This window comes from Pipistrellus kuhlii, unplaced genomic scaffold (assembly GCF_014108245.1).
Source record: "Pipistrellus kuhlii isolate mPipKuh1 unplaced genomic scaffold, mPipKuh1.p scaffold_m20_p_7, whole genome shotgun sequence".
Lineage (NCBI taxonomy): Eukaryota > Metazoa > Chordata > Mammalia > Chiroptera > Vespertilionidae > Pipistrellus > Pipistrellus kuhlii.
The window spans coordinates 36,090,443-36,106,336 of NW_023425573.1; the positions used below are offsets into that span (position 1 = coordinate 36,090,443).

The following is a 15,894-nucleotide window of genomic DNA, read 5'->3' on the forward strand; positions in this document are numbered from 1 at the left end:
TTTTTAAGTATATGTGTAGGCTATATTTGGACCATAAGACGCAGGGACTTTTGCGTCTTATGGTTCGAAAAATACGGTACCTCAATTAAGAGTAAAAATGGTTATGTTATAGATACATGCAAAATAATTTTCAAAATATATTCAAATTGTGAAAGTAGCTCTTTTATATTAACCTTTTTTTCTTACATTGTAAGGTTCGCATCAATAAACAAAAATGTTTCAGTCTCAAAAAAATTTTAGTCTATTGATTTTTCTCACAACTAAAGATGAGTCTCAAATGAACATTGACCACAGCTTCTTTCTTTCCTACTTATTAATTTGCTTACGATGTTACAACATTTATCTCAGGCATGTGTTACCCATTATCATGTTACCTTCCAATGTTACCCCAGTTGGCATGTGATCATTTTGTTTGTGCTCTTCCAGTGATTACTGATTTTTCAAATTACTGAAAAATGCCAGATAGCTCTTACTTTGCTTACACGCAGGGCTGGCGTCAAAGGTGTGTGACCTATGTAGTGGTCACACAGGGCCCCACATTCTGGGTTAAATGCTCTGCTGTCACTGTCTGAAAGTTCATAATAATTTTGTCTGTGAACTTGTGTTTTGTGAGTGAAGTCCAGAGGGATAATGGCATGAGCAGATAGATATCATTGCGTCTGTTGCTCCTTGCCACCCCATTTGCATAGGACATTCCTGATGCTGCGTGAGCACAGAATTACAGTGCACCCAACATGACAGTTCAGCCGGACTCAAAGCAAGTAAAGGTCAGCATTTCAAGGAGTGAAATAAAACATAGTCAACCTAGTTTTTGCAGCATTTCCAATGTTCTGGTAAGAACAAAATATATATGCATGGTATGAGCTACAAAATACAAATTGTGTAATTTTGGTGACTCCTCATACAAATTAAATGTTCTCATATTTGCATTTAAAACTGGCATTCCACAATTAAAAAAAAAGAATGATAAAAATTATGCCAATAATTTCGGATTTTTAATTTCTCTTTACGGTGTAAAGCATGAAATAGCAAAAACAACACCACCATGACAAGTCAAGAGAGAAACTGGAGAAAAGGAAAAAGCTTCCATTTTAGTATCTTTTATGCCACTTTTTTAATCCTGACTTGCCCCACATTTTCATTTTGCACTGAAACTCACAAATTCTGTAAGCAGTACTGGTCATGTGTGCTTTGTCTGCCTGGAAAGTCTTCCTGCAGAAAGTATCTGTCTTCCATTCTGAAGTCTTTAGTTCATGCTTGCAGCTGAGGTCTGGCTGGAGAAAGGACATCTTTATTTTGGCAAATGGGCAGAATTGGCAAACAGAAGTAGCAAAAGGAATCATCTTGTGACCTGAAATCTAGTCTGGTAAAATGCTTACAGTCAATGATCTGGTTTTGTTTGGTTGCTTTTTGTTGTTGTTTTGTTTTGCTTCATTGTGGTTTACAGCTGTGAGTTTTTCACATTGAAGAGCAATTGTCAAATATTTTCCTTCATCACCTTTCTTACAAAAGCTCCAGACTTCCCACTGCTGTCTTGTTGGGAATTTTCTTTTCTTCTAGAACTAGTAGAAATGAGCCATTCTAATCACATGCTGTATTGTTCATTTTTATGTGCTTTTCTGTCACTGTCTCTGATGGTCCATTTTCTGATTATTTCAATAAATATTTATTGAGGACTAGCTTTGTGACAGCCACTATGAGAGAATACCAAGTGAAACAGAAAAAGCCGCTTAGATCTAAATGTCCCCCACAGGAAATAAGTGAGGCCAAAATGTGAGGGTGAGAGATCTGGTGGTTCATGGGGAAAGGTTTTTTGTTTTGTTTTTTATTTCCATACAAGCTCGTGAGCTCTATTTTTCATAGTACATGAATCACTCCCTAATAGTGAGTTAAGAATGATAAGTTAACCTAGTGCTTGCTTTGGCAGCACATACTAAAATCGGACCCATACAGAGATTAGCATGGTCCTTGCATAAGGATGACATGCAAATTCGTGAAGCATTCCATATTTTTGTATGGTTTTGTTAACCAATGTCACCCCCATAAACTCAATTTTTTAAACGGTAAGTTAACTTTACCATTGAATAAATATATCGTTGCTGTAGGAAATGGCAAGAAGGGATTGAAACTGACCCATCTGGGAGGGGAAATGCTCCTTTGAAATAAGCCATTGTCATTTTAAGTTGAAATTTCAATTTCTCTGATTTGAAAATCTAAGTAAAGAAATGGTGCTTAGAGAATCCAACCTAAATGAAACTCCCTAAGTCCCAAATCTGTGATTCAGAGTAACTCTACAGACAATGATCAGGAGTCCCTCATGGGTGACAGCTGCTGTTCCACTTCCAGAGGGCATTTACCCACAAGTCCCTGAGGCCTTTGTTCTCAACATACACTCACTCGTCCTCATGCTCCACACCCACAGGAGGAGTGATAACTTGTGAAGTGCTTCTAAGTCCAGGATCTTGAGAGTTGTGCTTGTGGCTCTATTAAAAAAAAAAAAAAAAAATGTTCCTGAGAATGATTTACATATATTTGAATTATTTAATATTGGAAGGTAGAAATCCTTGGGACTAGTTTCATGAAATGCTTGTGGATTTTTTTTTTTTAATCCCAACAGTTCCCAGGTACATCATATTCATCTATTTCCAAACATCTATTTTTTCCTTTTTCCTTGCAATAATACTCATTTTTAGCTTAACACATGGGCACCTGGTATAAAGAGATTTTCCAGGCCCTGACCAGGTAGCTCCGTTGGTTAAAGTAGCATCCCAAAAAACCAAGGTTGCAGGTTAGATTTCTGGTCAAGACACATACAAGAATCAACCAATTAATGTACAAATAAGTGGAACAACAAACTGATATTTCTTTTTCTCTTTCCTTCTCTCCTTCTTCTCTCTCTCTCTCTAAAATCAATCAATAAAAAAAAATTGTAAGACATTTTCCAGCTTCCCAGAAATTAGGTATGGCCATATGACTGTTATTTGATGTGATATAAGTAAGGTATATGTATCTAATATCCATCTATCCTGTTGGCTGGAATGCAAATGTGACAGCGGGAGCTTCAGCAGCCACTTTGGACCATGAGAGAGAATATTAAAGACAGTAAAACAAAAGACAGGAGGAGCCTGAATCCTTAATGACTTCAAAGACTGCCTATTTCTAGCCTTTTCCATAGAGAGAAATAAAGTTCCATCTTGTTAAAGCCACTATTACTTGGGGTTTCTGTTATTTTCTGCTAGATCTAATCTTAACTGATACATTTTCTAATAGATTCCTGGCTCATTCTGCCTTAGGTGAATTTAGTCTTAATACTGAATTTCCTATCTTAAAAATTATTGCTCCTTCTGCTAAAGGAGCTAAGAAAAGTTGTGCTTTTCACAGTTCCAATTAATTCATTCCTAGTTATAAAATAGATTTAAGTACCTTAACAGCTGTAAATATTAAAATAAAAGAGAAAATATCAATTACTAGAGGCCCGGTGCACAAAATTAATGTATAGGTAGAGTCCTTAGGCCTGGCCAGTGATCCGGGCTGATCAGGTTCCCTGCATCTGGGCTTCCCAGCCTTCTTCTTCCCTGGCTCCCTCAGCGCCTGGTCACCCGCCATGTTTCATGCCACCCCCTAGATATCAGAGCATTGTCATAGCAAGTGATTGAAGTCCCAGTCTCCTGGGTTGAACTCCCAAGAGGACAATTTGCACATTAGCCTTTTATTATATAGTATTGTCTTTCTTCCAAAGCATATTTCTAATTCTTCTAAAACAGTCTATCTATCCTATATTATAATTCTATATTCCTGTATTCTAATTCTATCTAAAGCATCCATCCATAAGCTCACCTTTTGTTTGGTTTCTAATCTTAAATCAACCTACTAGCTTCCACAATTCAATACCTAATTAGCTAACAGTGTTTGTTTGTTTGTTTGTTGTTTTTTAAAGGAATAAGGCATCTGAGTCCCACTTCAAGCCTGGAACACCTCTGATAGAACCATCATTTCCTTTCCTAGGTAGAGCTTGGGAAAGCATTTTCTGTGGTAGCCACTGAAGTTGTTGCTGGAAACAGGAGTCAGAAGATGCCAAAATTGTACAGAGGATCAACTGCTGTGCTTCCAATTCCAAGGACAAGGTGAGAACTAGATGTATACTGAGCTACAGAGTTACTAATGGAGAAAGACTCAGGGGATGGGAAGCACATAATTGGGTCTAAGAGAGAGCACTTTAGTCCAGCAGCAGAGAATCCCTTTACTTAGTTCCTTGCAGGCAAAGTGAAAAAAGTTCCAGGGTCTTTAAAACTCAAGACAAAGCTAAGATCTCAAGCAAATTATTACAAATATAAGCTGGACATGCAAACCAGTTAAGGTAACAACTTAAGAAAAAAATCATAACTGTGATTAAAATGAATGAAAATTAAGGTGCAAATATAGATAATTACATAAAGTAAAAAATTTTTTAAGAAATTCATGAATGTAATCAATTAGATTTAACCTTTAATTTGAATATTTGGGTATCTAGGTGAAAAAGGTGATATTAATACCAAATAATAGTAGCCAATATAAAAGTTACTGTATTTGTAACATTATTTCATTTATTTGCAAAGAACATTTCCATCAAGTAAATCCTGATGTATTTAACATATAAAATTCAACTAACAATAATAAAATACTAATAATGTTGTAAATTAATCATTGAAACAAACCATTCCCAAACAATCTTAGAATATATTAGTTTGAATAACTGTGTGCATAGTTCCTAAAAAAGCAATAGCCAGATTTATCATCTATGGCACTAAATATCCAGAATGCAGCCAGGAAACTCTAGTAATAGATTGTGAGGCTCAGATAGAGACTTTCCCTTCCTGTTCTCTTCAATGATGTGATTTGGAGAATGGCTTCTTACCCTTGAGAGATGAAACTGGTTTAGCCACAGAGCTCACTGCTCTGTCCTCTGTTTTATTTTCCTTACTGGAAACTGCTTCTTTGCACAGGGCTAGAGAGGCTCATCAGTGATGGGAGCACCTGTACCTGCAGGAAAAAGGACCAGAATGGGGAGCTGACCCAGTCTATCAGACATCTAGAGCTACCTGGTCTTATTTGTGTCCCGGAGAGTAGAGAATGCTAAGCAAGCATCAGTTCTAATCTGATATTCTTTTTTGCCCCAAGGCTAGATTCAGTGTTTAACACCAAGGCAGGCAAAGTAACAAACTCTGAATTATTAGCAGGAAACATAAAACAAAGTATTTGCTACATGTCACCTTTGTACTTGGTAATCAATGGATATAAAATGGTAGATATCAATTCTGCCTCTGCTTACAATAAAGTGGACAAAATAAGGAACAAATGTGTAATTATTTTTTGGGGGTATCTGTATCCCCCACTAAACCATATGTTTCATGACAGGAGGGATTGTATCATATTCAATGGCTGTCCATCATATCCCAGTCCTTGCCCACTCAATAAATACTTGAATGAATAAACATACACTATTGAAGTAACAATAAAAGACAGCCTCTACATAGACATGTACCAAAGGGAGGATAGAGAATTAAAACTAGGAGCAGTTAAAAATGTGAAGATAACTAAGTGAAAAATGCCACTGGGTTTAGAGGCACAGTTAGAATTGGACCTTCCCATTGTGTAGGCAGAATAAGAGAAGCTCTCCCAGCGGGCTAGATCCTGACAGCTTTGGGCCCTGACTGTGTTTTCTTCCAATGTAGAAAGCATTCCCAAGAAAGGACATAAAGCAGCAAAGGCCCCAACCCCACTGTTCAACCCGTCTTCCCTTCATGGGACAGCAGTGGTATCATGGGAGTGTTCCCAGGACGATATCTTCTCTGGAGTCTAAAAAATGACACTTTTATGATGAGCCTTTCTTTAATCATTAAACTTCTCCTTAAAGTATCCAAAGCCTGAAGGTCTTAGATATGAAGCTTAATTATAACACTATAATTTAGGTGCCAATAATAATTCTGAAATGTGAATATTTGGTTGCTTTTTATTTTTATGACTTTAAAAAATAGGTAGACACCTAGTCAGTCCAGCCCAGATGCCTGGCCACTATGGACAAGAGTCCAGGCTACTTCCAGAGGAGGGACCTTATGGCCTTCCCTCTAAGATAGCTCTGGGCAACAGGACACCACGTAGTCCTGGCCTCTCTTCTTGACCTGGTGAGATCCCACTGATGGAAATGTCACCCACCTTTGACTGGAAGAAGAAGGGCCCAGTTTTCTTGAGGACTCCTAGCTAATGGAACAACTCTACTCTCCACCTGAGGGAATGTTATTCAGCCATTAAAATTATAAGCACAAAGAATTTTATAGGAACATGGAACTACTATGGCTTTTTGTCAGAGTCTAAGCCTGCTATTGTAGCCATTAGAAGTGGTCACAGAAACAGGAGTCTTAAATTTCTCATTGACTCTTCACACTGAGTTGTGTTAGTAACTTGCATTCACTGCAGACATTTATGTCAGTTAATGAAGAAACTGGAAAATACAGGCTTGTTTATTTCAATGGGAAAAAATAAACATACTTAACTTCTGATACTCTGAGAGCATGAAACCTGTTCTCACCTCTAAGTCTGAGAATTCAGAGATTTTGGGAAAGGCCAGAAAAAAAAACAACAGAAAAAAAGTCCTTTAATGTCCATGTAGGTCACAAGGGCCTGGCTTTTTAAAACTTGCTCTTCATGAAGTAAGTGAGATGAAATCCCACTCATCTCCTCTAGAAAGCTAAAGAGCAAAGTCTATCCTCCAGGGATGGAAATACATGATTCCAAAGAGGTTAGCCATTTAAAGCTAAGACGGTGCTGTGGAGGACTGGTAAGTGTAAAGAGATGGACTCCTTTTACTTGAGAGTTCTGGGGGATGTTCTTCCCTTTCCCACTTCCTTTAAGAGCCTGTGAATGGAGCCTGACAGATGAACGTGGATGTTAAGAGGTTAGATGCTTCCGATGATGCACTTGCTGAGCTTCCATTAACACTTCAGGGAATTATGTGCAACTATCAGTGGGAGAATATACCCCTAATACTCCATTTAAATTTTTTTCAATTAACAATTATGTTTAGTCAATCCCCAGCAGGATCTGTGAGTGAGATTGCTGGCTCCCTGATGCAAGCTTCTTTGCAGTTAGCCGAGCTAATGCTGATGACCTGCTTTCACTCGACGGCGCGCTGTGAGATGTATCCAGTCTACCTAAATGCATTTGTGAATTAAATCTTGTCTGGGAACGCTGGCTCCTTCATCCTGGGGATTAGAAATTATATTGATCCGAGGAGCGAGACTTGCTATATTTAGTCTGGGATCAGTGCCAAACATGCACAGCCAGACCAAGGAATTAGGGGACCCGGACATCGTTTTTTATTCCAATGATATATAAGGCATCTAAGGTTAACAATTATGCCCCATCATTTGAACAATACAATTCCCAGGTTTCAAATTATTTAACTTTTTTTGTGGGGAACCTCATTTTCACATCAATGGTATTCAGTGCCGAAAGGGAAAGGAAGAGGCTAAAAGGGGAAAGAATCAGCTTTTTGCAAGAGCCAACTGATATTTTAGTCCCATTTTGTAATGGGGAAACCAGTCCACAAAGAGGCTAATTATGGAAATTACGGAACAGTACAGTTGCATTGGTAGCAGGATTAGCACCCTAGCCCAACCCTGACTCCAGAAACCATGCTCTTATCTTGTTACTATGCATCCATCTTGGTGGGAGAGAAAAGGGGTGTATATGTTTCATTTCAGTTGGAGAAGTGAGACCATTTTAATAATGAAATGAGTTCAGACTCTCCCAAGAAAAACCTGAATAATAGCTTCTGACTCAAGCTTCCATCCCTTTTTAGACAATCATTTTCCTCCTCTCTGCCTATTCTTCCTAATAAAAGCACGAATGAAATTAAACATTAAAACTCCAAGAGGAAAAAATCTCCAGGAGGGCACAGATGGTCATTTATCTTTGTACCTCCAGTGCCTTGTGCATTACCTGGCTCAGATTAGGTGCTTGTCACTGATTTGTCATAGGTACTAAAGAATGAATTAAGATTGTTTTATTTATAATGCTTATTGAAGCTGCTGTTTCACTTTCAAAGGTAGGAAAGTATTTTGTTATTATTTTAATCCAGCTGTTTTGATTATGTTAAATATTCCAAATTTCTGAAATGTGTTACTAAAGACTGATTCTGGACATGGATCTATTTTTCTCTCTTACTGTACACACACACACACATATACATATATATATTTAGTATTATATTCTTATCATGCTTCTAAAAATGATTTGAAACAGCTTATATTCAGAGTTGTACGCACTCTGAGATCCCCAGTAGCAATCTTGGGAAGGGCCTTCTAAATTTTCATTAATTAAAAATAAGATCGCTAAAAATTAGGGCATTCATAGGTCTCTCTAAAATTAGGCAACTCTTGGATAGGGTTTATAAATTGTCCAACTGTAATGTAAAATAGTTACAGAAGCTTGGTACATAGGGATGGTGTTACCATTAACAAGAAAATGGGGGGGGGGGGGGGAACAATAGTTCATATGTAAAATCTGGCTACATTTGAAGCAGTGGTTATAACTAGTGTCTATACAACCTCAGCAGCAGCCAAAATTTTCTGAAAGTAATATGTAATGATCCTCTGAGAATTCTTCTCAAGATGTATACCTAATGTTTCCCACATTAGACTTTACGTTAGAAGAAAGTGTAGCATTGTAAATGTCTTTCCAGCAAAAAAGCAAATTTTAGAAATGTTCTTATATAGCATTTCATGAAATGCCTTGTTTCCAAGTGAAAAATATCCTAAGAACTTGTAATTAAGTATGTTTTGCTACATTTCCAGAGCTTTATTTCTATTAAAAGTGGGATATTTTTTTATGAAAGACCGTAGTTCATATCCTAAAGAATAAAGGTGTTTTTTTTTTCATAATATCACCTTTGGAGGATGAATTGATATAATGAAAATATCAATACACTTAGGTCATACATGAGCTGTGTTTGGATTGATTATGTGTTCTAATAGCCTGAAATCTAAATGAAGAGGTTTTTTAATAAGTAGGTTATAAGACTATATAGAGATCCTTGTATGGCATAAAAATACATAGGGAGGTGTGTTGTAATGTGAATAAGACTAATTGATCATCCTATTGGAGAAACACTTATCTCAAGATGAAAAATGGCCACATTGTTATTTGACATTTGGCTTGTCGATGGCTTGACCAAAAGAAACCTTAGTCAAACACTCCAGAGACATAAGCAGTTCAAGAGAGCAGTTGCTTGCCAAAGGTCACTGATAGAATAATAAGGTTTTTCTTTGCAATCTTAAGAAAGTCATTTGATTCTGCTATATCCCAGTGTGTGTGTGTGTGTGTGTGTGTGTGTGTGTGTGTGTGTGTGTGTGTGGGGGGGAGGAGTAATTTAGGGACAAAAGTCACACTTTTATTAAAAATAATACCATTCATGTAACAACCAATATGACAGGACAAACTCCAAAATCTTTCCATAATAGAATCCCTAAATGGCATAGTTAGGCATATAACCTATATTTTGCTCATTTGATATACATCAAAAGTAAAGCCTTTAATTCTTTTTGAGAAAACATAAGCTAAGGAAATATCCAAGTTGAATCACTAGTTTTCCTTGAAAATCATCCAAATGAATAGAATTCTCAAGATAAGGTTTTACCCTAGCTGGTTTGGCTCAGTGGATCGAGTGTAGGCCTGGGGACTGAAGGGTCCCAGGTTTGATTCCAGTCAAGGGCACATACCCAGGTTGTGGGCTTGATCCCCAGTAGGGTGCGTGCAGGAGGCAGCCAATCAATGATTCTCTTTCATCATTGATGTTTCTATCTCTCCCTTCCTCTCTGAAATCAATAAAAATATATATTTTAACAAATACACACTCCTTCCTTCCTATCTTGTTCACTCTAACAAACAAACAAAAAAAGACTCTCCAAGCAACATTACCCAATTCATGCTGCGTCTGTGGACTGTTCTGAAAATTATCTGCTGGTGCTTGTGAGTACCTAAATTGACCACCAATTTTTTTTTCTGCTCACAGCAATGTGAAATAAATTTTGAGTTCTCTAAGAACAGCCTTATCTTTCCTATAATGGAATTATTTATTAGTAGGCTATAACAAGCAGTGCGGTTTGAATCAAAGGTTGAACTAATAACAAAACACTGTGAGACTCAAATTCTCACTAGCATTTTCTTCATCCACGTGTGTAGGTCATCCCCACATAGCCCGAAGAGCATGGAAGAAGTTCAAAAACATCTCATTTGTCTTCTTCAGGAGACCATGCTTTTAAGTCCCAGAGGAAAATGCATGACCTCTGAAATACCCTTTCTTACATAGCTACCTGTTCCATGAATTCAGTATAATTAGTTTTTTGCCAACATTGTTTTTACAAGATTCTCTGCAGATCAAGATTTTATTTGCAGCCAGAGATTGTCAAAACCTCATAGCTTCTTACAGTCCATATATGGGAGATAGCCACAGGGTCCTCTGCCACTCCAGAAAGAGTCCAGGCAGCCTGCAATGTTTGGGAAGCTGAAATTCAACTTGAAACCAAAGTATCATGAAGTACCAAGCTCAATTACTGATCTATAGAAAGATTGTAGCATCCAATCCTCTGAGTTTGAAGTTGAGTTGTATCCCAATAGAACCACTCAAGTGCTTGAACAGTTTTATCATTGTCCCCTCTGAATCGTAAGCCTTAAGCTAAAAATGGCAAACCAGAAGGCACCCTGTCCACCAGTGTGACCTTTGTCACTGACTTCTGTGATGTTTCTGACTACTCTTTAGATGTCCTTAGAAAGAAGTCCATGTATATCGTTCTAAAGAGCGCTCTCTCTTTCTCTTTCTCTTGTTTCCTACTTTTTAAGGTTCATAATAGTCACATTACTTAATAACTGAGTCTTCAATAATGGATATCTTATTAGAAAAAAAGACATGCTTAAATTTGTCTCAGATCTTTATGCTGCTGAATAAGGTAAAAATCCTGAACCTATCATGTCCTAGCTATGTGATCTGAAAAATTATTTAACCTCTCTCAACCTATTTTTTGATCATTTGTAAATGGAGCCAATAAAACATGCCTCACTGAATATACTACTAGGATTAAAGAACATATAGAGTAACTAGACTGTCAAAGGCAGTGAGAGATGTTAAATTCTTTTTTAAACATCTAAATTTATTTTATTTATTTAAATCTATTACTTAAAAATATCTAATTTTATTTAAAAACATCTAGAAACTTGTAGATAGATGTATTTTTCTTTCTTTTTTTTCTTCTTTCTTAACCCTCACCTGAGGATATTTCTTCCAGTGCTTTTCAGAGAGTGGAAGAGAGGGAGGAAGAGGAAGAGAGAGGGAAACATCGATGTGAGAGAGACACATTGACGGGTTACTTCCTGCACTCACCTCAACCGGAGAAGGGGGGAAGGGGGAAGGGGGGAGGGGGAGGGGGGGAGGCAGGGAGAGAACCCACAACCCAGGCAAGTGCCCTTGACTGGAATCAAACCCTCCACCCTTTGATGTGTGGGTTGACGCTCCAACCACGGAGCTGCACGAGCCAGGTTGATGTGTTTTTCTTTTGTCAGTGAAGTCTTTTAGTGTTAAATCATCTCTCTTTTTTTTTTTTTTTTTTTTTTTACCATTTAAAAAAAAAAGAATTGATCAAGCTTGTTTAAAATTTTCATATTAAGGCTTGATTTAAAACATTCATATACATACAACATTTCATCCTGCTTCTCCTGTTTAGTTAGCTTTGTATTTTAAAGAAACATTTCACATAATTACATAGTCTTTATAATATCCATGTGTGCACATGAAATTTCCATAGAGTGATATATAATTATTTAGTTTTCTTATTAGATATATCATTTGTTTCCAGTTCTTCAATATTATCATCAATAATGCTGTGTAGGAGAGAAAACTTTGTGCCCAGGAGCTTTTTCTAATTTGTTAAGCATTAATTTCTTAAGCTATAGGTCTAAAGATGGTATTAGTGAGTCAAAGAAAGTAGACACAATTTTATGATTTTGAACTGTTTTTATTGGTTTTAAGTGGAGGAGGAAAGTTACTCTAAGGTCCAGTTATCTGTAGTCAAAATGTGGAGATTTGGACAGTGAGAAAAGGAATCTTTTAGGAAGAAAAAAAAATGCCTTAAAAATAAACAGAAGCAAGTAAGAGCTTTATAAGACTAAAAGACAAAAGGAAGCTAATCTAACTGAAGTACAAGTAGAGGTGTTTGGGGCAATAGTGGGAAACCAGGCAGGATGAGTTAAGTAGATTTTTTTTAAGGTGGCTCTTAAAAGTGAGATAAAATAGTTTTTCCAGAGCCCAGGCCAATAGCACAATTTGGGGAGTGGGGGGAAAAGGGGCGGAGATGGTTTGTGAAGTATCACTGGTGACAGGATTGAGGCTGAATTAGATGGAAAAGACACTGGAGTCATGGGAAATAGCTATAATCAATCGAAAGCGAATCCAAACACCTGAAGAGAAAAATGAATGAAGAGATTTACAAAGAGGTTAGTGCAGGAAAAGAAAGAAAATTGCATTTCCCAAGAGCTTTCACCTGAGAGCCTGGAAGTGAAGAGAGCTGGGTGTCACTAAAGCAGTCAGGTCACTGGAAAGGGGATATTGATTTCAAGTTGAGAGCAAGAGGGACATTCAGGTAGAAAGTCCAAGAACAGGCAATTGGGAGCCCTTACATTCTTCAGGACTTTAGAGGATTAAGTTGGATACATATAAAACAAGGAGTTCAGCACGGCAGGAATGGCTAAGTGGTTGAACGCTGACCCATGAACCAAGCGGTCACCAGTTCAATTCCTGGTCCGTACACATCCCGGGGTTGCAGGCTTAATCCCCAGTAGGGAGCATGCTGGAGGCAGCTGATACATGTTTCTCTCACGGATGCTTCTGTCTCTCTAAAATCAATTTAGAAAACATATTTAAAAGGCACAGTGGAGACCCTGAAACTCAGAAAATCTCTGAAGAGCAGTATGAATAGCTTTCAAGAAATAACACAATAGTGAAAGCTTGGTAGACTTCACACCTGCAAAAACTTACTTACAGATGAGCTCCAATGTCCACACCAAACAGTCAGAATTCCGGATTCATCTTTTAACTACAGAAAATTCCACAAGAAGAATCTAATAATCCCCTGTGTTATCCAGAACCACTGAGCACATACCCTATAGTCTAAATATAACTCTTTGCATTTTTCCTTAGAGAAACATTAATCACATGTGTGGGCCATATGTTATAGTCTAATATCTCCCCAATCAGCAAGGAATTTCCTTGGATTTTTCATGGGATCCCCGAGGAACCAGAAATAGACAGCAGGAGGATCCAGTTTGAAGTAATCAACTTCGATTGAATTAAATATAATCATATAAGTAATGGTACCAGAATCTAATAGATAAATTTGGGATGTATTAAATATCCTTGAATTTGTGGGTTTTGTCTTTATTGTTTTACTCTCACCCAAAGATATATTCATTGATTTTAAAGATGGGGGGGAGACAGACAAACAGACAGACAGATAGTCAGAGAGAAATATCCATGTGAGAGAGTAACATCGATTGACTATTTCCAGTCTGCACTTCAATGGGGGATCAAACCTGCAACCTTTTGGTGTATGAGATGATGTTCCAATCAATTAAGCCACCTGTCTAGGGCTTATCTATTTTCAATTATTTCTTTTAAACTTATGGGGGAAATCTCTTATCAGAATATTTTATAATTCAAGAATCATAAATAAGACCATTGGTGTAAGGCCATAATTAGTCACCTCAAAAATACTCTATTTTCACAATGGAATACTATGTGCTATAACAAAGGAATTCTTTAAGACAGCATGGATGGCCCTGGAGATTATTATGCTAACTGAAATAAGCAAGACAAAGATAAATATCAAATGATCTCTCTTATATGTGAAATCTAACAAACAAAACAGGTCCACAGGCATGGATGCATAGAACAGACTGACATACCTCAGAGGGGAGTGGATGGGAAGAGATTAACCAAAGAAAATATATGCATATATGCATAGCCCATGGACACAGAGAACAATGTTCTTGAAGGACTGGGAAGAAGGGGGGTCTGGCTAGAAGCAGGCAAAGAGGGGGTGTCTTTAATACTCTCAACAATAAATTTTTTTTATAAAAATATTTTATTGATTTTGTACAGAGAGGAAGGGAGAGAGATACAGAGTTAGAAACATCAATGAGAGAGTCATCGATCAGCTGCCTCTTGCACACCCCCTACTGGGGACATGCCCGCAACCAAGGTACATGCCCTTGACCGGAATCGAACCCGGGACCTTTCAGTCCCCAAGCCGACGCTCCATCCATTGAGCCAAACCGGTCTCGGCTCAACAATGATTTTTTTTAAAAAAAACCAACACTTTATCTTCAAGGTGAGTAGGGAATGCACCAGAATAACTCATAGAGAGTGGGACCACTTGTGGCTCAAAGGTCCCCCAGGGCAATCTGTCTGCTGAGCATTCGTAGAGGAGGAAAGCTTTGGAAGTGGCAGTTGTTGAGTCCAAGCCCTGCATCAGAATCAAACAAGGAGCGCGCAGGGTGCATCCATCTCCCTGAGTTCTAAGCCACAAGTTTTTAGCTTCAAGGCCTTTGGAGCATAGAAAATATCCCGGCCCAGGGCCTCCTTCTGTCTCAAGGTCAGTGGAACTGGAGTGAAAGGTGGCGGAAGGGAGAGGGGTGAGGGAGCATACAAGGAAGCACTTTCTTGCCTATTACCAGAGGTTATTTTGATTCTTTTAAATTGATAGTTGACAGAATTATATTTTGTGTTCTTTTCTGTAACTCCAGAAAATATGTTCGTTGCAATTAAATAAGATTTTGCAGTCCATTACCTTATAATGGATGTAGCCTTTGGGTATTTTTGAAAACTAAAATAAAAATAAAAATGAGCAAGTAAATATGTTGATTAATGCATCTATGAGGATCTTCCTACTATCTTTTAAACAGACTAATGAACATTTTGAAGCAAAATAATAACATGAAAATAAGTATACTATGTCTTTGTAATGATAAACCTGTTTTTCAAAACAACCACCAATGAGTGAATAGTCAAATCCATTCCAAAGCTGAAGACAGTGAGACAGGAACAGACCAACTTGCTGTCTCACACAGCTGGTAGCAGCTGCTATCAAAAACTGCTGACTTCGCCAGGTGACAGGGATTACCAGGATATTTGTCGAAAGTGTCAAAGTTGTAGTCAATTTGCTTTAAAAAGGAATGGCTTTGCCAGAACCGGTTTGGCTCAGTAGATAGAGGGTCAGCCTGCGGACTGAAGGGTCCCAGGTTAGATTCCGGTCAAGGGCATGTACTATGGTTGCTGGCACATCCTCAGGAGGCAGTGTGCAAGAGGCAGCTGGTCAATGTTTCTAACTCTCTATCCCTCTCCCTTCCTCTCTGTAAAAAATAAATTATATATATATATATATATATATATATATATATATATATATATATAAAGGAATGGCTTTATTTCTTTTTACCAGTCTGTACCTTCTCCAGAGGTGTGCCTTGCTGATTCAGGATGCTTTTCAAGCCCTCTGTTAGGGCCAGGAAAGGCAGGCGAAGCTTGCTTGCGTGTCTTCCTGCTCGCCCGCTCAGGGCCTGTTTAAGGCCTTTCTCTAGTTCCCATGTTTCTCCATGTTTCTCCTTGCTCACAACTTGAATTGCAGCTCAAGAGGGGTATGGCAGCCAGCCTCTGAGATCCTCACTGCCTGGTCCTCAGCCTCGCATACTGTGTGAGAAATGGCCAAGTGTTCGAATTTCAAATGATGGATTAGGAAGCAGAAGCATGCTGAAAATGAGACTTAATAACACTCGAGAGAGCTATTTATTTAGACCCTCCTCCAGTTCCTC

The 15,894-nt window shown here is 38.0% G+C and overlaps 1 pseudogene; it reads left to right on the forward strand.

Annotated features, from left to right (window-relative positions):
• The first annotated feature begins 1,913 nt into the window (after window positions 1-1,913).
• LOC118710090 lies at window positions 1,914-2,013 on the forward strand (annotated as a pseudogene).
• The last annotated feature ends 13,881 nt before the right edge of the window (window positions 2,014-15,894 follow it).